This window comes from Mandrillus leucophaeus, unplaced genomic scaffold (assembly GCF_000951045.1).
Source record: "Mandrillus leucophaeus isolate KB7577 unplaced genomic scaffold, Mleu.le_1.0 Scaffold56, whole genome shotgun sequence".
Lineage (NCBI taxonomy): Eukaryota > Metazoa > Chordata > Mammalia > Primates > Cercopithecidae > Mandrillus > Mandrillus leucophaeus.
The window spans coordinates 4,092,398-4,116,940 of record NW_012106030.1 but is presented as its reverse complement, the minus strand read 5'-3'; the positions used below and the strand labels follow the sequence as shown (position 1 = coordinate 4,116,940).

At 37.3% G+C, this 24,543-nt stretch overlaps 1 long non-coding RNA gene across 2 annotated transcripts in view; it reads right to left on the bottom strand.

Annotated features, from left to right (window-relative positions):
• LOC105552489 overlaps positions 1-24,543 on the bottom strand; it is a 562,990-nt gene that overhangs the window by 63,942 nt on the left and 474,505 nt on the right. Inside the window, exons 9-10 of one of the 2 annotated variants that reach the window (XR_001008022.1) lie at positions 8,888-9,058; positions 5,759-5,880 (exon numbers count right to left, since the gene is read on the bottom strand). This is a non-coding gene — a long non-coding RNA (uncharacterized LOC105552489). The remainder of the gene's footprint in view (positions 1-5,758; positions 5,881-8,887; positions 9,059-24,543) is intronic. The other variant, XR_001008021.1, reaches the window with a different exon arrangement.

The following is a 24,543-nucleotide window of genomic DNA, read 5'->3' as shown; positions in this document are numbered from 1 at the left end:
GGGTTTCACCATGTTAGCCAGGATGGTCTCGATCTCCTGACCTCATGATCCACCCACCTCGGCCTCCCAAAGTGCTGGGATTACAGGCGTGCACCACCACGCCTGGCCTGTAGCACATGAGTTTAGGGCATTCACAGTTCACCTTTGAAGCCTCTTCTTTTAAGAACCTCCTCACACAGAGTAAGTAAAGAAGAATATTAAAGTTGAAACCCTGAGGGACATTGTCACCAAAAGCGTTAGCAAAAAAGGACAACTCAGCCTAAGAAACTGAGGATGAAGAAATGACACCATGGATTCAAGACAGCTGCTGATTTTCAGAAGTAGGAAAGAGGCAGCAATAACAAATGTTAGTACGAGGCTAAATGAAGTGAGAAGTAAGCTTTGGCCACTGGTGTGTATTGGTCTAGAGATTTGCTGGTCCAGAAGCCAGACTGTTGTAAGAAGACAGAGACATGAAGAAGAAAAATCAGAATTTGTGTAGGCACACTTTCAAGAAACTAGCAACTAGGAAGTTTGAATGAGTAACAGAGGTAAGATAACAGATTTTTTACTTATTGTTTCTGGATAGGGTTGAGCTAAAACGTGAGCCTGCTTCTTGGCCAAAGGGAAATAGCAGAAGAGTAAGAAAGATTGAGATAAAGTAGAGAGAAAAAAAATTAATGCAGGAAAGAAAGGAAAAGAAAAATTATTGCAAAAAGAGAAATTATTGGAAAAATTAATGCCTAGAAAAAAACATTAAAGAAAATTATCTTAATCATGGCAATTTAATGGAGGAGAGGTGACACTTTCTATGAGACAGAAAAGAAAGAAAATACCTTTCAGCTGTGGATAATGGCAGATACGGAAGAAAGGAGAAGACAGAGGAGATTGTACTAGAGGATATTTACCTTCTCTGTAAATTACAAGGCAAGGTCACAAGTGCTGGGAAGGGATGTTACGTGCTTAATGGTGGAGGTGGGAAAGGCAGTCATATGTTATAGATATTAGTACAGTATCCTTTTTCACCACCATGTGTTCAATACCTAGCACAATGCATGGCACACGATGGAAAATCTCTAGATATACATTGAATGAACAACTGCAATTTGAGGAATTTCGGTGCATGGAAAAATGTAGAACAAGCTGATAGGTCAAATGAGAATAAAAGCCAACCAGGGAGTAGTAAAAGGTGTTCCAGATATTTTTAAGAGGTTTAAGAAAAGGAAGCCCAGAAGTACTGTAATTTATGACCTAATGGAGAGCTTCAGATGACCTGCAGTGATCCTAGGAAGAAAGGATCTACAGCCTCCTCAGGAGCTATTCAACCTTGCAGTCCTCATACATCCTTAGAAAACAGGTATCCATTCAATGAATAAGTAATTACTGACAGCTGGCAGATAACACTTGTAAGTTTCTTATCCAACACCAAATACTCTTAGCAGAGATGGACAGTGTAGAAAAAATAGTTAATTACACTGTCAGCTGGTCACCTGGACTCTGTGGATCCCACAAAAGTAAAAGGAATGACAAGTAGGACTGACCCACAGCTCTGCAGCACATGTCAGTCTAGATAGAGGGGACTCACTCATCTGCGCTTTGTATCCTTTCTCATGTTGAAAACCATTCAAACCGAAAAACAAAAATCCCTCTCAAAATCCAAAATAACAGTCACTGAACAATGGAGAATGGAAGGCATATTATTAAATCTCTCCCAGTGAAGGGCTGTTGAACTAGAGTCCCAGTGACTTGGGCTACATGATGTGTTACAGATGCTGTGTTCAGGTGTCTTTTGAATTCACATTGTATCTAATAAATCACAGTATGTTCACTTGTCCTATTAAAACTGTATTCTACCTTACCAGGTCTGAATAATTTGTATAAAATTGATTGCTACAGTTCTCAGTAGAAGCTCTAATTGCATTCCTGGTATAACTTAAAATGATAACCTTATCTTAATTAGTAGCATGATGCAGAAATGCTTTTGAAAGCCTCTGAGAACTAACCTGCATTTTTAAACACAAGCCCTGGGGCTTAAAAAAAAAAAAAAAAAGATTCCTGTTGAATATTGCTGAATACATGAGCCAATGTTAATTTATCAAAACTACAAAAGAAAATTATCCACACAGCAAGAGAGACTAAACAATGCAGCCCACACCTCCTCTGATCAGGCAGTTTTGCGTCTCTCATTGTAGAATCACACAAGATGTCATTCTAATGCTTAGTTAGACCTCTGCAGATTGTTGATACCCACAGAAGAGTCTTTCTCTGGTTTTTCTAATGACACTATCGATAATCAGTAGAGCATGACACTGGCGGAATGAGTAGACAAACAGATTGGAGGGTACGTTTTGTCTTCACACGGGATTAATTACCATACAGATCTCCACTAACAATCCCATAGGCTCCCATATCAGTCTTCTTCCCCAGTCAATCCTAGTTCATTTAATTCCAGCCCTCCTCATCCATCGCAAGCTTTCTAACACCCCTTTCTGGTCTGCCCATGTTGAGAATGTCGGAGTGACGCTCTAAAAATAAAGGTTCCCTGTGGGAGAGGTTACACTCTGTGTGTATGTTTTCTGTATTATCACTGTGGTGAAAAGATGTCCAATAGCTCGCCGATGAAAACCATTACCTAAGAGAGCACCTCAGAACATCTGAACATTAACATATCAAACAATTGCCTTAAAGTATATTATGGCAAAATAAAAGACTTTGCAAGTAAGTCATTATTGTAAACACCCAAAGTAGATGTCACAAGTTTTTCAACATAATGCTTGTAAATTGAGGCATTTTCTAATAATCACTATGCAGCTGGGCATATCTCCTCAAATTTCCACCATAAAATAAATATTAGGTAGACTTTTGTTAATCAACCAGAACTATTAACTATAGCTACCCCCAGAAATGTTGAATAGATGTTATTTCTAGAGGAATACTCTTCCAAGCTTGGCTTCTGAGATCTGTAGTTTCTTCCTATAAGCCAGTACCACTTGGGGAATAGCTACCTTCCTATAAAACAATTTAGCATTCCCTTCTTTGAAAATGTAAATGGTTCAAAAATGGTTTAAATTTTAAATCCTTACTAGAAGTCAACAACTTTGTCTAGAAGACAGTGGTTAGCACTAACAGAGGATATTATAGTATGATATTATCATTACAATTGAATAAAACTAGTGGAAAGTAATAAGATATAAACACCTAACATTTTATTGTAGTTCCATCTAGCTTAATTTGTAAGCATAGAATATAGTAAAATTAAATAGGAGAAAACAGGTACATAATAACGTTAATGTGTGCCAATATTAATGTGCTTTTAAAAAACAATTTTTTTAATTATCAAGGTCTTTTCAATAAGAGCATGAAAGTACTATTTTAAAATACCCGCTACATGCAAGAAGCTATGCATTGTAACTGATGTGAAAGTAAACTGCTCTTACAAGATAGCAGGGCATCGATTTAATTCATGTTAAGCTTGTCTGCAATAAGATATGTCATTTCAGAGAAGTATTAGTATGTGTAGTGTATATGGGCATATATTTACATAAGCAAATTATCCATACCTTGAAAGTCCCATAAATGTGTATATTACTAGGCACATTTCTTCTTATTTAAAACTGTATCTCTGGACTTGAGTAAGGAGATTAAAGACTAAACATATATTAGCACTGTGAAAATTCAGCCTGAAAAATGTCAGGAGAAGAGATATTTTCATCAACAGATATGTCAAATTGACTGACCCCAAATCTGTTTAAGACTGTTCTAAAGAAGGAAAAGCCCTCATATAATTTAACTTGCTTTTCATTTCGTTGGTCTGACAGCCACATACTGATAACATCTTCAGGTTGCAAATCCTGCCTTTCTACCATTGCAGTTATAGTCTCATTTACAACATTAATGTGCTAAATAGGGACTGCATAAAAATCTTCAATTATTTTCAGACAGTCTGTGCAACATTGCTGCTAATTCTAATGCCCAGGAAGCACAATCATCATCACCTCTGCTATGATCCCAACAAGGATTCCTCAAGCTCCTTAAAAATGCATTAATCGCCCCTATGAAAGTCACTGCTTGCTTTTAACGAAGATAATGTATGTTACTGGGATTATACCACTGCATGCAAAATCATTAAAGAAAGGGAGACCAGAATTTATGATTAAGCCTTTGGACAGCAGGGCACTATTTTAACCATAAAAATCACAATCTGCAGAGACAGTGGCCAAAGCAGAGGAACCATTAAAGACTTATAATTAGCATCCATCACGGTGACACTACTGTTGGCATCTTTATTACCTTAAATACACTAATCAAATACTTCTGCATTGAGATGGAAAGATTGATAGGCAGCTAGACATAGAAAACATCTCTATGGAGAACAACTTTAAATTATCTGTTCTAAAGATTTTTAAAAAAAAAAAAAAGTATTAGTATTAGTCAAGCGGGATTCTAACACACAGCTCCAAAAGACAAGTACTCAGAATGGACCTATGAGGTTGTCAGGGTCCTCATGTGGATGCTTTAACACTAAGCATTTCTCCAAATAAACACATATTTGCATGTCCCCTCTGGGAACCCACTGGACTTGCTTAATTTGGATGAAAAATATAAATAAATAAATAACTTAAGGGAACATAAGCATCAGGCTACTGTGTCCTATAAATAAACAGCCAAGCACTCCTGCCCAACATTTATATATTTTCTAGCCTTCTCCATACATGTGCACACGGAAATGAAAGACAAAAGGAGAGCTGAACTTAGTACTATTTACATAATTACAATAGGGGCTGTCAATATTATCTAATTGCATCGCTGCTCAATTTCATACCACACAGACTCTGAAATATGCTCTTATTATTACTGCTCATATAAATATTTCAGTCTTAATGAACAAGAAGCCGCTCAGCCTCTCTGCCACCCCTTGAGCCCATATGGCATTATACCTTAATGACTGTAATTTTTAAAAGGCGTTCTTCTCCAAACACTTTCTGTGAACACTATTTCAGTGTTCATAAACTGAATTCTTGAGGTTAAGGGCACACACCACAAAGAAAGGATATGAAGTAGTTTGCCTATAAAAAAGTCTGGCTGGAATCAATTCAGAATCACGGATAAAGATTTGGCAAGGCATCTCCCAAGGGTACAACTTCATCTTTGCCAAACGAAATAATAATTGCAAAGACTTTCGTTATAAAGATGATGAGCCCCAACAATCGTGTTGGCTCCAAAGTTCAACTTTTACTTGCAAGTTCCTTAATTGGCACACCCACCACTAGGTTTAAAAAATATATTACATTTCCTTTACACCTGTCTCTAAAAAAAAAAAAGGTTTGTGTGTGTGCATAAAAAACTGGGCAGAGTCAAAGGACATTCTTCATTGCTTCCCCTCAGCAGCGAATAAAGGACTGAGGAAAGAGAATGAATGATAAAGATGAAACAATTGGAAGAAGCAAATTACTTAAAAGGAAATACACACAATTTACTGAAAGAGTACTAGCTAACTCAAATCCAGTTTCATTTTAAATTTTGTGGTTAAAGAAAGAAGATTTTCCAATACAGCATGATACCCTTACAGGGCCAAAGATTAAGGAAAATGCTACACTTTGACTATTGAAACTTCCATTAGTTGGCTGGGCACGGTGGCTCATGCCTGTAATCCTAACACCTTGAGAAGCCAAGGCAGGAGGATCACTTCAACCCAGGAGTTTGAGACCAGCCTGAGCAACATGGTGAGACTCCAGCTCTACAAAAACTACAAAAATTAGCCAGGTACAGTGGCACACACCTGTGGTCCCAGCTACTCAAAAGGCTGAGGCGGGAGGATCACTTGAGCCCAGGAGGTTGAGACTGCACTGACCTCTATCACACCAACACCACTGCATTCCAGCCTACATGATAGAGCAAGAACTTGTCTTAAAAAAAGAAAAAGAAAAAAGGAAAATCCTACTAGTTTAAGTCAATATTTAACAAATCACTCCAAGACATTATGCTGCAATTTTAAAAAGGTTCCAGTATTCCCAATTTCTCTCAAATGATGACAGCAAACACATCTGCTTCTTAAAAGGATAGCAGTCCCTTAAACATGAATAGGGTTTTACATTTTACCAAGTAATTTTATACATATTCACTTTTGCATCAACCTTGTGAAGCAGATAAGATTATTTCCATTTTACAGATGAAGTTACAGACTAAGAGAGGGTAACAGGCCTCTCAATGAGCACCCAGATGGTACATATATCAATTGACTCAACACCTTCTCCACTATATCATGCTGACCCTAAGTTGCTTTCAAATATTCCATAGCCTTGTTAACTAAGGAGAGAAATCATGAATTACAGATGCTGATTACCTGTGGTAAAGACAAATATTAAAGAGTACCTCTTACCAAGAGAAAGCTCTTCATAAAGAACCAGTAAGATGCATGTTAAGCATGAGAGACTCCTACCTAGTCTGAATATCAGTTTGCTTTGTTTAGAGATGGGTCATCTTGCTATTCCAGTCCAAGAGTTTGCTTTTCACTGTTGAATCATCTGATTCTCACTGACGCCAAAGGAATGGGAAAGGCTGTGCAATACTGTATGAGGCTGACCTTACCACTTACGGAAAAGTTGCCAGCCAGACACAGAGTGTTGGCTAATAATGAGTCAGAGATACACTCAATAGTATCAAAGACTTTTATGTTGAATCCTTAACAAAGGAGCTTGATGTAAAAACAAGGGTTTAAGACTGGGAAATGGCAAAAGAAAGGAACAGTCACTTCCCCATCAGAGGACGCCCTTTTGCCAAAATTTGCTGAAATGTGTACACAATACTTTTAAATAGACATGAGTTAGAAAATTCATATCAGTAAGTGCTGCATGCTAGATCCAAATGAGGAAATAACTTGAAACCTGGCAAATTATCTTTTAACATATTAAATAGCTCAAATCTTATTGGTTTATATTTTCCAGTTAATGTCATTTTGATATCAAAAAGAGGAGGAAAAAGATAATAGGAAAACCAAAGGACAAAAATAATTGCATATAATTATATAATACTTAAAAAAGAAAAAGAAAACCTTCATCTAACAGCAATGGCAGGAGTAGGCTTATTACCAGGACAACATTACCACCCTGGTCCACTGCAGTCTCTTTTGCAGTGTTTCAATGCCTCTCTTATCTTGTTGCTCCAGCAATAATAACTCAAGTTATATAACTACAGTCCTGAGTTGACTACAAAATACAATGTGTGTGAATTAAATTGAGGTTTCTCAATTTTTAATACAGGTAGGGATATTTTTCATTATATTTATATGTTGCACAATGGAGTCATTATCATAGGAAAAATGAGCTGTGGATATTAAGGACATGGAGTTAATTAACAAATAATATGGAAAACTTTGATAAATCAAAGGAGCTTCTTATCAGTAGAAATGTTCTCCCAATCTAGCAATAAATATTCAAACAAGTCATTTTAAATTATATACATGCTGTGTTGTCATTTTTCTAAGGTGATGGATAAGGAGATTTAATTTCTTTAACTTGGGCATGTTTTCATTTGTTGGAATTCTATCAGATAATGACCAATATAAAGTGTGTAACAAAGAGGCTAGCCATTACAGGCACACAAAAGCATGGGTTTGCCCATCTCGTGCCCTGTCCTCAATGGTGATCAGTGGAGAGGGGATGGAAAATTTCTGCTTGCATATGAAGACTCTAAAAATATGAATATAAAAAGAATCCCAAACAAATGTAAGGCATAAATTTACAGCACTCTGGTGGTTTGTTTGGTCTGACTTTGAAAATAAAAGGTATGTAAAAGGACCAACATGCTATTTTAACATCCTAAAAAAACGAGTCACTTAAATAGTAAGAATAAGTTATGAGATAATGGAGGTACTAAATGGCCCACTGAACCCCGAAGGGAAATTAAAATTCCTAAGAGGAAAAAACTGCTTTGATGCATACCTCTCAGAGAAACAGAAAAACTGGATTTATCCATAAACCTGGCTGGTCACAAAACACATTAGCAATGAAAAATGCCATTCAAGAAAACCCTATAGATCTATTTCTATACTCATGACCAATAGCTCCACAGATTCAACTAGAATGAAGATCATGAATTAAAAGCTTACAATAAATGGTAGCATGCAGTGGGCAAACATATACAAAGGAGGTAATCCCTGAGCACCAAATTATAGCCTCTCTCCACAAATTATAATGGCACCCCTCTACTATCTAAGATCTGGATTACGGATATGTAATGCACACTCACTCTCCTAAAATGTAGCCATGGAGCATGGCAAAGACACACACCTCTTAGCGCTCAAGGTCAAGAGCACAGGCCATAAATTTGCTAATGCTAAAAATGAATGAAAAGCGAAAGAGAAGAGATGGTCTCTGTTACTTTGTACTGAAGCCCATAAGTGGTTTGCAATTATCGTACGAAATATGTTTGCTCTCTATCCTTTGTATTCTGGTGTGGGAGTTTTATTTATTTATTTATTTATTTATTGGCCATTATATGGCCAGATCTACTATACATCAAATAAAAGTGGATCATTTCTAATGTAATAGTGACACAAATCCTTTGGAACTCATACACTATTGACATTGCATACAGTATTGACCCTGAATTTATAAAATATTGACTCACCTTTGTTTTTCTGCACTTTTCTCTAGGATATGAACTGATCGGAATGAATTTGCCATGGGCTATTGTTTTTGTTTTATTTTGGTTGGTTTTGATGCTCTCAACTAAATCACCTGGACAGACTTCTGGTAAGATTCTGACTAACCAAACCAAATTGAAAGAATCAGTTGCATGCTGGATAACAAGAGACTATTTTCATTTTAAATACATCCTGATAAAGCTTTATGGCACTACTTCATTAAATTTTAAAATAAATGTGTAAGAACTAACAAAATAACCATACCCATACTGTCGCCAACAAAGTGCACATGTGGTTTCCAGAGGGAAACAAAATGAGACTCAAGACCATAGCATTTGTAGTGGTTCCTAAGCATGGAGAGAGGACCTGAGCTGTAAGCTGTTCTCTCTTTCTCTCTCTCTTCAGCTATCTGCTCTTGGACAAATCTTCAACTTCCTGAAACATAAGCGTAATAATACTGACATTACCTCATTGTGTTATGGTAAGGAACAGATGAGAGGGCGTATGGGAAAGCATTCTGTACACCGTAAGATGCTCCAAACACATACATTACAAATGAGAACACTATACATCTGCAAGTTAAAAAGAGAGAAAGACACACTAGTGTGGCTGATTGGAAATGTATTCATTATAATACAGATGTGCAAAAAATAATTTTTTTTTAAAACTGCGTTTTCCATCACATCACTGACTTCACGTTGCTCACAAGTCTCCATTCTCCCTTGGTGATAAAAATGCAAAACAAAACAAACATTTTAATCTGGTTCATTTGGTATCACTCGGGTTCTCTGAAAAATAGTCAATTTGGGGCAGATTTTCAGTCTTTCGGGTTGTTTTCTCTCTTCCCCCTCCTTCTGGCATGCTAGCACCTCCTCAGAGGAAGTGTAAGTAACGCTGTGGTGGCAACAGAACATCTGCTGTCATTACTGCCCTTCTTGGGTGGGCTGCTAAAGTCTGAGTCAGGCATGGCTAATCTTGCCTGGTCGCTGGTGGTTACTGGCTTCTAACTTAACTGTAACTGTTTCTGATGTGCCTGGGATGGTCCTCTGGTCATAGGCACCAAACAATGCCTGCTTCTGGCCATCTCCCCCAACTGACTAGACTCCTCATCTCAGCTCTATCTGACACTCAGACTCAGCTGTGACCCCAGCATGGAGAGGGGCACCCTGTAATCTCTGCCACCAATTTCCTTGCTTTGAGCTACTGGGACCCGGCAAGGTGTGCTGATGCCCACTTATAAGGTCACGACATCTGTCCCTCCAGAACATCTGGCTCAATTTTAAGACATGAGGTACCTGGAAAAGACGTGAGTAGAATGGCCTTTTCTTCAACAGGCCACTTTTCAACTCTACTACCTGAAGCAGAGTGGTTTGGAGATCCTCAAAAGGCACTCCCCCAGGGTTCCAGAGGATCAGGGAGATACGGCCTCCTCTGCCTCTCCCTCCTCAGCCTTCCCAAGTGTTTTGTGTTGTTTTTAATCCCTTTGTTCTTGATCCCCATCCTCAATCTCTCCTCAAGCATCACTTTGCCCCACTGGAAGGGTCCTCCTTTCCTATGTGGTTACATCTCACTTTACATAAGATCCTGTCTCAGATCCTCAGGGTTTTTTCTTCATATTTAAATGTAAGCTTTAGAATTTTCAACAAATCTTGGTTTTTATAAGAACTTCTCTGACAGCTGCCAGGGCACATGTGTTTTGGAATGTAGGCTGTCCCTGCCCTACTCCTAAAGCTACAGAAGCTCTCAATCCCTCATCCATGAGCATGGCACCTGCAGAGCATGATTTACAGGGATTTTTTTTTTTAAAGCATCAGGAAATGTTTCAAAATTGTATCCTTACTATTAGCTAGGCAGTTTAGGATTATGAGAGATTTTCAAGAGTTTCCTGAATAAAGAAAGAAAGAAATATAACTGAAATAACACTTACATGGGGTAGATATTATTAGCCCATTTTACAGATGAAGAAAGGAAGGCTCTAGGAGGTGACACCAACATTTAAACTCAGTTATTGATATTATCATTCCAGTGTTCTTTTCATTACAAATATCATAGTTCTTTGACAGTATCAGTAAATACAAAAAAAAGAAATATAAATTCCTGCCACTTACCTAAGCAAAAAAATATAATGATTTTGGTAAAGATAACAAAATAGAGAGATCCTGATGTTTCATTAAACTTCATTCACCATTTTCTTCATTCAACTACCCTTTATTGAATACTTCTGCTATAAGAAACTGTGAAATTTAAAATCTGGAAATTTAAAATTTGTCCCTGCTTTTAATGAAATCACAGTATGGGGGTGGAGGAAGACAGACAAATGTAATTACAATACACCAGGCAAGTTAAGTGCTGTATGATTTTTATTATCATAGGGCTTTCAGGCTTTCCAAATCAATTTTTTCCATGCTTCCAATGGTTACTAAGAGTACACAGTAACTCTACAAGTAGGAATTTCATTACACATGTTAGGATGTGAAGAATTACTTAGCTGAAAATATTTGTATCAATAAATCTGCAAATCACCAAGGGAAAGATAGAAATATAGGGTATATAGTGACATGGAAGTGATGAGGGCCACCCACCCCAGCTCCCTACCCATGTATCACTGGTCATTTTCTTTTTCAACAATCTCAGTGCCCTACAAACTGTACCTCTCTGGAGCAGCCACAGTTAGCCCCATTTGTTCCCATAGCAGTGTTAGAGGAATCATCAGCACTTCACATCTGTACCCAGCAGTAATGACTCACTGACCTGAGCTAACCAGAAATAAAATGCAGGCTGGGCGCAGTGGCTCACGCCTGTAATCTCAGCACTTTGGGAGGCCAAAGCGGGCAGATCACTTGAGGTCAGGAGTTAGAGACCAGACTGGCGAACATGGTGAAACCTCGTCTCTACTAAAAACACAAAAATTATCCAGGCATGGTGGTGGGCGCCTGTAGTCTACTGAGGCAGGAGAATCGCTTGAACCCAGGAGGTGGAGGTTGCAGTGAGCTGAGATTGCGCCACTGTACTCCAGCCTGGGCGACCGAGTGAGAATCCGTCTCAAAAACAAAAAAAGAAAAGCAAAGGCGTGTGTTTGTGTGTGTGTGTGTATACATGCACACGCCTGTGTCAGAGACCTTTGGATATAAATATATATATGTATCCATACATATATAAAAATACACATACATATATACACACATATATATAAAGATGTATAACTTTACTCATAATCCTTATACATCTGTATTAGGTGAAAGATAAGATGTCCAATTAAATGATACTTTAACTGGTTTATTCTCTGCATGTTTTAATCATTGAAATACATTCTCTATAGTGTGCTTCTCTGTCTTTTTCACTCAACACATATACACACACACACACACACACACAGCATTAAAATAAATTTGGTATTCACTTCATTGAAATATTTGCCTCAAACATTTCCCAGATATCTCCCAGTGATCTGAGAAGAGTTACAGAGCGACTACCTCCAGAAGTAAGTTATGACTTTGCGATAGTATTTAGGTGTCTGGTTGTATGAAGGTTTTATGAAAATAATGGAAAAAAAATTTGATAGTTAAAGAGTGACTACAGTCTTCAAATACTAAGTGTGGTGAAAGGGAAAAATAATATAAATGTGTTTAACTCTATTCCTCCAAATTCTGAAACTCAAACACCTGCCCTGAAACATTAATGTCTTTGACTTAAAAACGAGACTTAATAAGCTGCCACGACTCAAATTAATAATTAAAAGGAAAAAAAATACAATTACTATCTAAATAACAAATAGTCTAGAAGTATAGTATTAAACAAAATAAAACCCACAGCCATTTGACCTATTTGGGGAGTAGGGAGTATTTACATATCCACTATGGAATCATATGTATGCTAATTACATGCTAACGTAAACATGGAAAAATATTATATGGAAATTGCAAGTTGAAGAACCACCAAAAACATACAAAGGCAAAAAAAAAAAAAAAAAATAGGTCTGCCTGAAAACAGTTTCTGCCATCTTGCTTATTCATGTGTAAATGTTCAATATGCTCAAGGCTTTGACATCTCTATTCATTTTGGGATTTGAATCAGCTATAAATATATAACCTCTAATTATAGGATTGATTTGTCAAAAATTCTGAAATTCTTTTATGTATCAGGCCAATTTTATAAAAATATATATATATATTTTCATGCTTCCCATTTTGAGTGATAACTTTCCGGGAAATTGAGAGCCCCCTTAATAAAGAGTACATGTTGGTTAATTGGCTCATTTGCCTCACCATTCACACCTAGAACTGTATTCTTCACAGTACAGATAACATTTTTAATCTTCCTTTTTTTTTTTGCAACTGTGCTCCCAAAAATGCTTGACACGAGCATTCTATAAATCTCTAGTTTATGGAAAGCAAAGAGAAGCCTCGTTCTCCCATTCATTCTCTATTGTACAATCAGATCTCTGTAGGCAAAATCTCAGCAAAAATAAGACCCCCCAGTGGGTTAAACAGCACAAGTGCCAAGCCTTTCCTCCAGATTTTTGTGCCCTCCAGCAATAAACTGGCTGTTGCATCTGGCAAACATATGCAGAAAACTAGGCCAAATATGGTTGACAAATGTGGCCAAGTTCTTTCCTGTGACCCACTGTGACAGTTAACCTAAAGTTCCCAATGTCAACTCAATTTTCAAATGTAAACTTTTAATTTTTTCCTTAATATGTGTTAATATTTAAGATATTGGTATAAATAAAACCATCTCCTGTTTGGAGTAAAAACCAATGCATTTTTTCAAAATAACAAAGGTACTACACTTGTATCAATGGAGAGAGTGAATATTGAGAATAAGATGGATACTATGGGACTGGAGCTGATGATATCATCTCAAGTTTTAGAAGCATAAGGAAAGAATGTTTCCAGTGCTTCTGCCGGGTGCAATGCCTTCTAGGTTGCCCATAGTAATTGGCCATCAAACTAAATCTCTCAAGTCAGCTGAAACTTCATGGCTGTAGTTGAAATTCCAGGACTTCTGGAGGTTCGACTAATTGTCACACACAGGATTAAATCATTTACAATAGCCATGTGCTTTAAAATATTGATAATAAATCTAAACGAATGTATCCTCTTTTCCCATACCTTTGACATTCTGAGGCATCCACCATTCTAGACAATGGTGATAAAGACATGAAGGTCTTCACGGTCCTTGCCTCCAAAGCTATCAACTCCGAAGGTATCGCCTACAACAGTAGAAAGCCTAAAACCTGTGCTCACTAGAGCTTCAACCTTGTTCTTTAGGCTGTGTTTTTCAAGTCATTTTCTTTATTATGTCAAGTAATATGGAATGATTGAGTTATTGTATCTATTACATGTTACCACATTAGAGTGACAGTTTATTGCAGCATTACCAAAAAGCTGTATTCTGACAGAATGCATATCAACACACAGCAGCAAAGATGAAATAACTTTTTCCTGGCTAGCTCACTCAAAAAAATTTATACAAGAAGTATGTGAAATTCACATGTGTCTTTAAGTATAGATAAAAACTTAGCTCACATGAGGAATATACTGAAATTGAGCAAATTAGATATCTCTTAAAATAATACTATCAGAAGCTAAAAAAAAAAAAGTAAGGGTGTTTGTACACTCAGAAAACTGCCACAAAACATACCCCAGATAAATCAACAAACCTCCTTATGCCTATACTCTATTTTATAAACTATTACCAACTACATTGTACTCAATTTACTCTTCTTTCTTGTGAGGACAAACTTTCTCATCCTACTGGCTTTGTCACCCTGTCTCATAAGCAAGCCCAAAACACTTTTATCTTTTTTTTTTTTTTTGAGATGGGGTCTTGCTGTGTTGCCCAGGCTGGAGTGCAGTGGTATGATCTCGACTCACTGCAATCTCTGCCTCCCAGATTCAAGTAATTCTCCTACCTCAGTCTCCCGAGTAGCTGAGACTACAGGCGCATCACCACACCCAGCTAAGTTTGCATTTTTAGTAGAGATGGGGTTTCACCATGTTGGCCAAGCTAGTCTTGAACTCCTGACCTCAGGTGATCCACCCTCCTCAGCCTCCCAAAGTGCTGGGATTACAGGAGTGAGCCATCACACCCGGCCCACTTTTATTTTTAAAAACCACTCCTCTTTGCATGTCACTCCATACCTATGCTCCATCTCCTCGTCCTGTCCAAACTTTTGGTGAAAGTGGGCTATTTTTACTAACTAATCTTCATCACTCTATATTCATTTCTGAATCCAGTGAATTCTGGTTCCAATCTTCACAATTATAGTAAAACGGCTTACTGTTAAAACTTAAAATCCCCTACATTGCTAAATCCAATGGACACTTTTCCTTTCTCACCTGTTTCAACAGCTCTGCTAAATTTGATCTTGTCAATTGCATCCTCTTTCCTAAAACCACATGGTCTATTGGCCACTTCTGTTCATTCCAGGATAGTCACTCTTCTGATTTGCCTCATTGCCTCCAAGTCCCTACTCTCTTGCCTCTGCAATATTGCATGGTGGTTATGGGGACTTTGGCACCAGACTATCTGGGTTCAAATCTGTTTTTCCATTTACTGGCCGTGGGACTTTGGGTAACCCATTTAATTCCCTGTTCTTAGTTTTCCATTTGTAACCTGGTATATCATCCTGGTATAGCCACTTGTCACTCGTTGGCTAGGTGATGTGTGTAGGAGATGTTCTCTGTTGCAATGATTAACTGGGCAGACAGTGAGTCCTTGGTCTTGAAGGTAGGGCTTTCCTTTGGTTTCTGCTTCTCCCCCATCTACAGGTCTGGGCCTAAGATGTGTTCCTGCCTCATCCCAGGGGAACAGAGATTTTTCTGTACCTCCCTTCAGCTGCAGTAAGTTTTTGCCAGTTCCCTAAGGACAACAGGGTTTGTTGCTCTTCCCCATGAAGTTTAAGGCTTTTATTCCGTAGGAGAGAGAGGGGAAAGTGATAGAGGCGGGTCTTTATGCCCTCCCCTGAACACCCTCTCAGGCCTGCACAAGGGAAATTTTTTTTTTTTTTAACTCTTGCCCTATCCTTTTTATGCATATCCTGAACATCAGTGAAGAAGAACCTGCCAAGAAGTGCAAATCTCCTTTGTGTCTGCAGTCCCCAGGGGTTTTAGTTGCTTTAACTAGCTCAGTCTTGGCCTTTATCAATTTGTTAAACATTTTAGTGGAATTCTTCTTACCAGTGTCCTAGGCATCTGCTCCAGATAAGGGGCTAGCCCCTTATCTCTCCTGAGAGACACTTGTCCCTCCTTGGATTTTAAGTTTTAGTTGGTTTCTCTGAGACCTCAGTTCTCTCATAGGTTCAAGAACAGCATATACTTGCAAAATTTCTGCTATTTTGTTGTTCTTGTAAGGGTGGAAATATTCTTTTTTCAGCTTTCTACATCCTAATTGGATGCCCCAAATCTTGATTTTTCAACCAAAGCCCCAAAGTACTTCTGTATCCTAGATTATAGATCTTAACATAAACATAAGACAATAAACCTTTTGAAGGAAAACATAAAAGAGTATCTTTATGATCTTGGGAAAGACAAACATCTTAGCATAAGAAAACATTAAAAATAATAGAAAAAACATATAAATGGATTTCATCAAAATTAAAACATTTGATCTTTGAAAGACACCATAAGGAAGCCAGGCGCAGTGGCTCATGCCAGTAATCCCAGCACTTTGGGAGGCCGAGACGGGCGGATCACTTGAGGTCAGGAGTTCAAGAGCAGTCTGGCCAATGTGGTGAAACCTCGTCTCTACTAAAAAAATTAGCCAGGTGTGGTGGCACACACCTGTAGTCCCAGCTTCTCGGGAGGCTGAAGTGGGAAAACTGCTTCAACCCGGGAGGCAGAGGTTGCAGTGAGCCAAGATCATGCCACTGTACTCCAGCCTGGGTGACAGATCAAGACTCTGTCTCAAAAAAAAAAAAAAGAAAGAAAGAAAGAAAAGAAAAGAAAGACACCATACGGAAAATAAGTGGTTAATGCTACCAACTAGGAGAAAATATTCACAGTATATATATCCGACAAAGGACTTCTAACTCCTACAACTCAATAATAAAAAGACAATGCAATTTAAAATACGGGCAAAAGACCTGAACAGGCACTTCACAAAGAAATCTTTATGAATAACCAAAAAGCACATGAAATAGTGTTCACCATCATTAGTCATTATGGAAATGCAAATCAAAACCACATGAGAAACCACCCTACACCCACTCACATGGCTGAAATTTAACAGATTGATGACGCCAAATGTCGACGAGGATATGAAAAAACAGAACTCTCCTACATTGCTGGTGGGAGAGTAAATGGTAAAACCTCTTTAGTAACTGGTATGGAACTTTCTCATAAAGTTAACCACCTACCCTTTGGTATTTACCCCAAAGAAATGTAGGTACAGACGCATAAAAAATGTGGTATAAAAAGGTCCCTAACAGCTTTATTTACAATGGACAAACACCAGAAGAAATCCAAATATTCTTCATCAGGTGAATGGATAAACAAATTGTGGTATATCCAGACAACAGGACACAATAAAAAGGAATGATCACAATAGAGCAATAACATGGTTACACACCAAAACCCACAAGAGGAGCAAAGGAATCCATCCACAACAGAGTGTATACTCTGTGATTCCAGAACAGGCTAAAGTCATCTATGAAGAAAGAATCAGGACAGTGTTCCCCTTGGGGGCAATGGGGGAGAAAAGTGCAGGAGCAATCTTTATGTTTTATAATATTTATATCTTTATATTTTATAATCTTTATATTTTACAGAAATGTTCTATATAGGCTGGGCGCAGTGGTGCACGCCTGTAATTCCAACACTGTTGGAGGCTAAGGCAGGAGGATCGATTGAGCCCAGTTCAAGACCAGCCTAGACAACATGGGGAGACCCTGTCTCTACAAAAAATACAAAAATTAGCCAGGTGTGGTGACACTCAGGAGGCTGAGGTGAGAGATTGAGGCTACAGTGAGCCATGAATCTTGGCATTATATCTGTGGCTTCCTTGAGACCAACTCATTTACACTCTGCATACCAGCCTGGGTGACAGAGTGAGACCCTGTCTCAAAAAAAAAAAAAAAAAAAAAAAAGAAAGAAAGAAAGAAAAAAGAAATGTTCTATATATTGATGGAGGTACAGGTTATATCAATGTGAGTGTGTATATATATATCTCTCTGCATGCTTAAGATTTGTGCGATTCACAACCTGTCAATCTGTAAATATACACACACACACACACACACACACACACACACACACATATGGGCTGGCTCTGACCAGCCTACATCAAATTTCACCTTCCTCTCCCTCATTTTCTGACATGTTAGCCTTATTCTTTGTCATAGCACTTATTTAGATCTGATGTTCTAGTATTTGCTCTTCTATTTACAGCCTGCCTTATCAGAATGTAAGCTTCTTGAAGGTGAAGACGTTTTTTCTTATTTGCTATTCTATATCCAATAGCAATGAGTATGAATAAAAGGCAACAATTAATATAACTGGATGCTGAGCTTTGATTTGTTTTCTTGGTTATTTAGGTTTCTTCTTTGTTTGCCTAATGGGAGGTTTAAAAGATCGTAAGAGACAAAGTGGAGTAAAACTCTTTGTAATCCATAAGTACTATGTAATCTAAAGGATGATTAAACACAAGAAATTAGCTATTTATAGAAGACGTTCAGTGTGAGATAGCTTCAACATTTATGTAGCACAGCTCATTGTGGTTGTAATCTAAGAACTGCCACCCCAAAGCAAGAACAAGACTACGGGGAAGCAGATAGCGTACTGGTAAAGCAAAGCTTCTATTTAACTGGCTAAGTCACAGACATTGCTTAATTTCCTCAAGTTCACGACTTTCCCTTAACTCCATGGCTAATGGAAATTCATTCAAGACAGCTTTCTGGGATTACAGTATTACAGCACTATCAGTCAGATGGAGAATTTCAAGCTAGCCTCTGTTCAAGCATTTACAGATTTATAACTAATTAGATCCTGTCCACACCTCACCTGAAATCATGTTAGCAAGATCCAAGTTAAAGTACATTAGTAGCTAGCAAGGGTGTAACACAGTCCTTTAGGCCATCCTGAGTAGCACTGTAATAAGATTTTTTTTTTTTCCATTTCAAGATTCCTTTAAAAGGAAAGAGTAAATGAGTTGGTCTCAAGGAAGCCACAGATATAATGCCAAGATTCCAAAATACAAGCACCTTGGTCACCTGTCAGATATATATAAATTGAACAATAATTACAAACATAAGCAGACAAATGCATACACACACTATCTTACCTGAGGATAGAAGCACAGTTTTACAATTGTTAAATATATTCAATTATGAAAGAAGAAAACTGAAGAGATAAAAGAATACCTGATGGAATATGGAATAAAATCTATATTCATTTTATAATGTGGGGGTTACTCAAGGTTTAAGTAAACAATTGTCTAGCCAATCTGTTATAATCTAGATTTTAAAGTGCCTTGTGGTGGTCAACACTGGAGATATCTAAATCAAATTAAGAGAATATCTGGAGCGAATGAAAACATAATTTATTTGAGTATAACAATCCAATGTTGTTCATATAATTTGAACAACATTGAGCAGCATAATTCATTACAAATATGTAAGAGCAACCTCTGACTCCCAGAATACAAGAAAATATTCAGATGTGGACAATTCATATTAATACACTGTCTAATAATGTCATCATGTACCTATCGTATGAACAGAAATACTATTAACCATCAGGACATAATATTTTGATTTAGTTCAGAGGACAAGAAAGAAATGGAGTATTCTAAACATCTCTACAACTAGGTGAGAAGTTACTGATGGCCCTGGTAGAGAGTAGGACAGTTTTCTGTACTTATTATGGACATTTATTTAGAGATCTGTGGGCACATATTCCTTACATAAACTCTCTTGTGTTATTCATCAAAATTGGGACTCAGCTCAGCTAAGAGAATGGTACAATATGATCTCTGTGGAGCTCTAAGTCTAAAGAAACTAAATAAATAAGAAAAAAACACAGAGCTCAGCGTCCACTCAGACTCATTATTGCCTTTTATTCACGGTCACTGCCAAGGCTTACCCTCCATTAGGAGACTTCACCCAGCCTCGTCTGTTTACTCCAATCAGGTTTCTACTGAAATGAAGAGAGTCACTTATAAAGCAGCAAATTCATGCACACATAAAAAAATAAATAAAAAAATAAAAAGAGAGTGCTGATAGTTCAGAATAAATTTTTTTAAAGACCTTCTTCTTTCCTTTTGAAAAGACCAGCAATCTCAGGAACTGTCTTTTAATGTGATGGCAGAAGCAGTCATAGTTACTGCATTCAAAATGTTATCAATAGTCAAAGTTTGAATCACGCAGTACCCTTAGGAATTCCAGAAGATGACAACTGTCCAACAATTAGACAAAAACACAAGCCACTGTCTATCTACCTCTACTTTTCACTCATGTCCTCATGTGATTTTGTATAGAAAGGAGAACTTTGGGGAAATAGTGTTGTTTTTAGAGTAGGTAAATACCTATAAGACACCTACCTGTTTCTAATTCTGTAACTTCTCTCCTGAGAATGAGCTGACTCTGGGGTCTTGGGGATGCTGCTCACAGCAGAAAGCACAATTCAACCAGGTTATCTGACACACTCACTCGGTGCTCCCACCCTTAATGTTAGTCATTAACATTAACTAGTCACAATGACAAATAGCTGGTCCAGCTTGGCATCAATTCAGACCCATGGCTGAGATGCCAAACACAGCACTGGAGACCACAAGCTGAGACGACAAACTGACAGTCTCTGACAGTTCGTGCCTGGGCCAAGATCTGAACCACGAGGCAGGGCAAAACTCCCATCTGCTGTCCATCTGCCGCTCTGCCCCTATCAAAAAAGGTTACACCATGAGCCACAGACAGATGGGCATTGCAATGATCAATTAGAAGAAAAAATAGGGAATCTGAGACGATTAGAATGATGACCTTTGATCCAACATGGAAATCCCAGTAGTAATAAAAATCATGCATAATTCCAAGGTCTTTCAATTGTGTAAAACAGATATTGTACCTTTTGCCAATAATAAAAATAAGCAAAGTGATGTTTATATTCTATGCACTAAGTACACAGTGTGCTAAGTACTATATACTCTTGAAGAAAAAATCAGTTAAAGATGTGTGTGTGTGTTGTCCTCACTTGAAGTTATTTTTTCTCAATGACACATCAGTAAATTTTAACAATGTTATTAAATGAATAAAACAGAAACCCTTTATAAGTTTCCAGTAGTGTGTATTTTCATCAGAAGCATACTTTACATGAACAGGAAACTAGGATAAGTCAGCTCATGTATTAAACAAAAGCCTTAAGACATAAAGGGAATAGTAAATTCTTGAGCTAAAGCTAAGTGTATGTTGTGTTTCCATAGCAAAAGCAACTTTTGCAAAGCAAATATATACCCTAGACAAAAGGGTTCGGTTCATTCAACATATAATGTGTACCTACCATGTACCAGGCAAAGCGCTAGAAGTCAGGGATAAAAAGAAAAGACACAGATGGTCTTTGTCTCCAGGGAGCTTACAGTCTCATGGGGAGATGGGCGAATACACTGCTTATCATAGTATAGTAAAATAGCATGGTGGAGAAAGGATATGAGTCATGTGGCTGGCCCTTGAAGGGAGAAATGGTCACATCAGTTGTTTGGAAAAAGTGAGAATGTCATGTGTGTAGTGTTTTAATTTTCATATGCTTTTTACAGATTTATAAAGTTTAATTTTTCCTTGCAGTTTACACAGGAGAATCAATTATGGATAATCCATATTTTAAATAAGGGAGAATAATCTTTCAAATAACATTAGAATTTTTTAGTGGAACTTTTACCTTTTGGGACCGTTTTTTATAGCAAATTAGATTCTAAAAGTTGGCATGAAATAGAAATCCAAATAGGCAAATTTACATATCAATTTATAATAAATTTATTATCTCATGTAAAAAATGAGAACTGTCTCCACAAAAAGACATACAGACTGTCCTAAGTGGCTTTATTCATGATAGCTCAAAAATGAAGGTGAGTCAAAAGTCCAGCAAGAGAAAAATGAACAATGAAACTGGGGAATATTGATACAATTGAATATTCTCCAACAATAGAAATGAAATAACACACAACACATGGATGAAAATACAACACATGCATGAATCTTGAAAACATTATGCAAGAGTGCACACTGTTTGCTGCCACATACATACATGCACCTGAGGAACAGGCAACTAATCTAAGTTGACAAAGGTGTGACTGACTCTAGTTGGAGGATGGGAGCTATTGAAAGGAAAAGGGTACAATAAACAATTTCAGGAATGACAGAAATGTTTTATATCTTGATCTGGGGAATATATGTAAAAAGTGTATGGACTTCATGTGAAAATTCATTGAATTTTATGTCTGTGCATTTTACCAAGCGCCAGTTATATCTCAATTTTGAAAACTATAAAATACTGAGGTCATGTGATACAATAAATTAGAGATTAATCAGGTATTTTTTAAAGTCTCGTGGTCATATAACATAATGTCTAAATAGCTCATCATTTCACAAATAATAACATATATTCAGAGACTTGCTATTTCTATGCCCACCATTTCAAGAGGCAAGCAAGAATAATAAATGTTTGGAAAGTTTCCATTAGGATACTCTTTCATCTGAACTGCAATGTGCTTCTTATCTGAGCCATATTTAAATAATTTGATCCAATTCAGGGTCAGAAGGATATCATCAGCATATGGAAAATCTTACGGTTTATCATATGCCCCATACATCCTTTTTTTTTAAAAGAACAATTTAACTTCAATGTTACATAAAAGGGCCTTGCTGCCCTCATTCTTTCATTTCCTTACAAGTCACTAATCACCATCAAAAAAGTAGAAACACATAACACAGGATTCATATTCGCCCTCGATTATTCTGAGGAAAAAAAGAAGAAAATGGTACTACATCCAAAATGTGCATCAAACACAGCAATTTATCCTTTGCTTTTTATATTGTATCATTATGTAAACTTGACTTCATAAGGAAGTTGTCACTGACCACTATTTGCACTTACAACAAGAAACACTGTCACCAATGTTAATTTTAAACTTTATATTTAACTAAGTCTTAGACTTAAATCATCTCAAAGAATCAGTCATAGGGGCTTTAACAATATCTAAGAATTAGTTATGCATTAGAAAAATAATACCACTGTAATTTATATACAACTTGATTCTGAAGGCACCAAACACTTCAAATATACAATTGGTTTTATTTTTAATAACCCAGTGGAGGAGGAAAACACAGTGTTGTCTTTTACTCACTGACAATACTACTAAGTACACACAATAGGTGGAATGTGAAATCTAAAGTGTCACAAGCAGCTATTTTATTAAATTAGGTGTGTGTAATAGTCACAATTTAACAATCACTTTTGCCCTTCTCTACACAACTGACTCATGAAGACAGGACTTCATCTGTTACAATGGTTAGGTTAATTTTTTTTTTTTTTTTTTTTTTTTGAGACAGGGTCTTGTTCTGTCACCCATGTTGGAGTACAGTGGCACGATCACGGTTCACTGAAGTCTTGACCACCAGTGATCCTCCCATCTCAGTACTACCATACTACCATACTCAGTTACTACCCTCTGGAGTAGCTGGAACTACGGGTGCAAGCCACCACATCCAGCTAATTTTTAAATTTTTTGTGGAGACAGGATCTCACTATATTGCTCAGGCTGGTCTCAAACTCCGGGGATCAAGCAATCCTCCCACCTGGGCCTCTCAGAAGGCATGAGCTGCTGTGCCTGGCTTGGTTTGGTTAATTTTAAAAGACAGGTTCTATACCTTGACATATAATCAGTATTTTTTCTGGCAAAAAAAATTTAATAAACATTCTAGTTCAATCATGGTAGCCCTTTCCTTATTCTAATCACAACTAAAAACTAGATAAAATACATTTAAGAAACCAACCACCTCTCAAAAGCAAGCAAACCATAGAAGAGAGTCAAAAGTTGGAAAAGTGACCTGCACAGTGATGAGTTTTCCACGTTGCTTCTTTCTTGTGCAGTATGATCTCAAGGGTAGACCTCAGTTGCAAAATGGTGAGGAAATGGCAGCTGCACAAGCAGATAAATTCTGAGACCAATCCTGTTTCTCTGGCAATAGAAACCAAAAAGAAAGTCTCCTGCGAGCCCGAGAGTTTAAGGAGAATCCCACAGATAAAAGAGAAAGCGAAGGGAATCCTTTAATTTGTGAAAGAACCTCACAAAACTATCAGCATAATTCCTGAACTAAGCTTCTATGAGACAGTCCCAAATAAAGACCGCAAATGCTTTGGAAGCCAAACAGAGATTTGAGCTGTCTGCACAAGTCTTATTCTAACCCCTGAACTGCATATGCATAGGAGAGACACAAACCAATAAAGCCAAGAATTTAAAAACGTAACTGCGATTTGAACTACCTCTCACAGAAGATGAGACACAACTTACAGTCTGAATTTAAGTGGCCTGATTGCTTGTTAAAATAAGCATATTAGGAATGTTCTAACAGACTGTATACAACAGAGATTCACAATATCCACACCACCCAAAATTACTCAGTAGACCAAAAAAAGACCAATTCTCATGACAAAATAACCAAAAACCTATCAAGTTACCTGATGATCTAGCTAGTTTAAGACAGTTTAAGCAGCTCTTACAACTATGTTTTATAAGTAAGTAAAAACACTCTTCAAATGAATGAAAACATAAAAATTCTCAATAGACAATAAACTATAAAAAAATTAAATTGCTGGGAAGTGAAATATACAGTATAGTCACATGTCACTTGATGGGGATACATTCTGAGAAATGTGTCATTAGGCAATATCATCATTGTGTGAACATCACAGAGTGTACTTACACAAACGTAG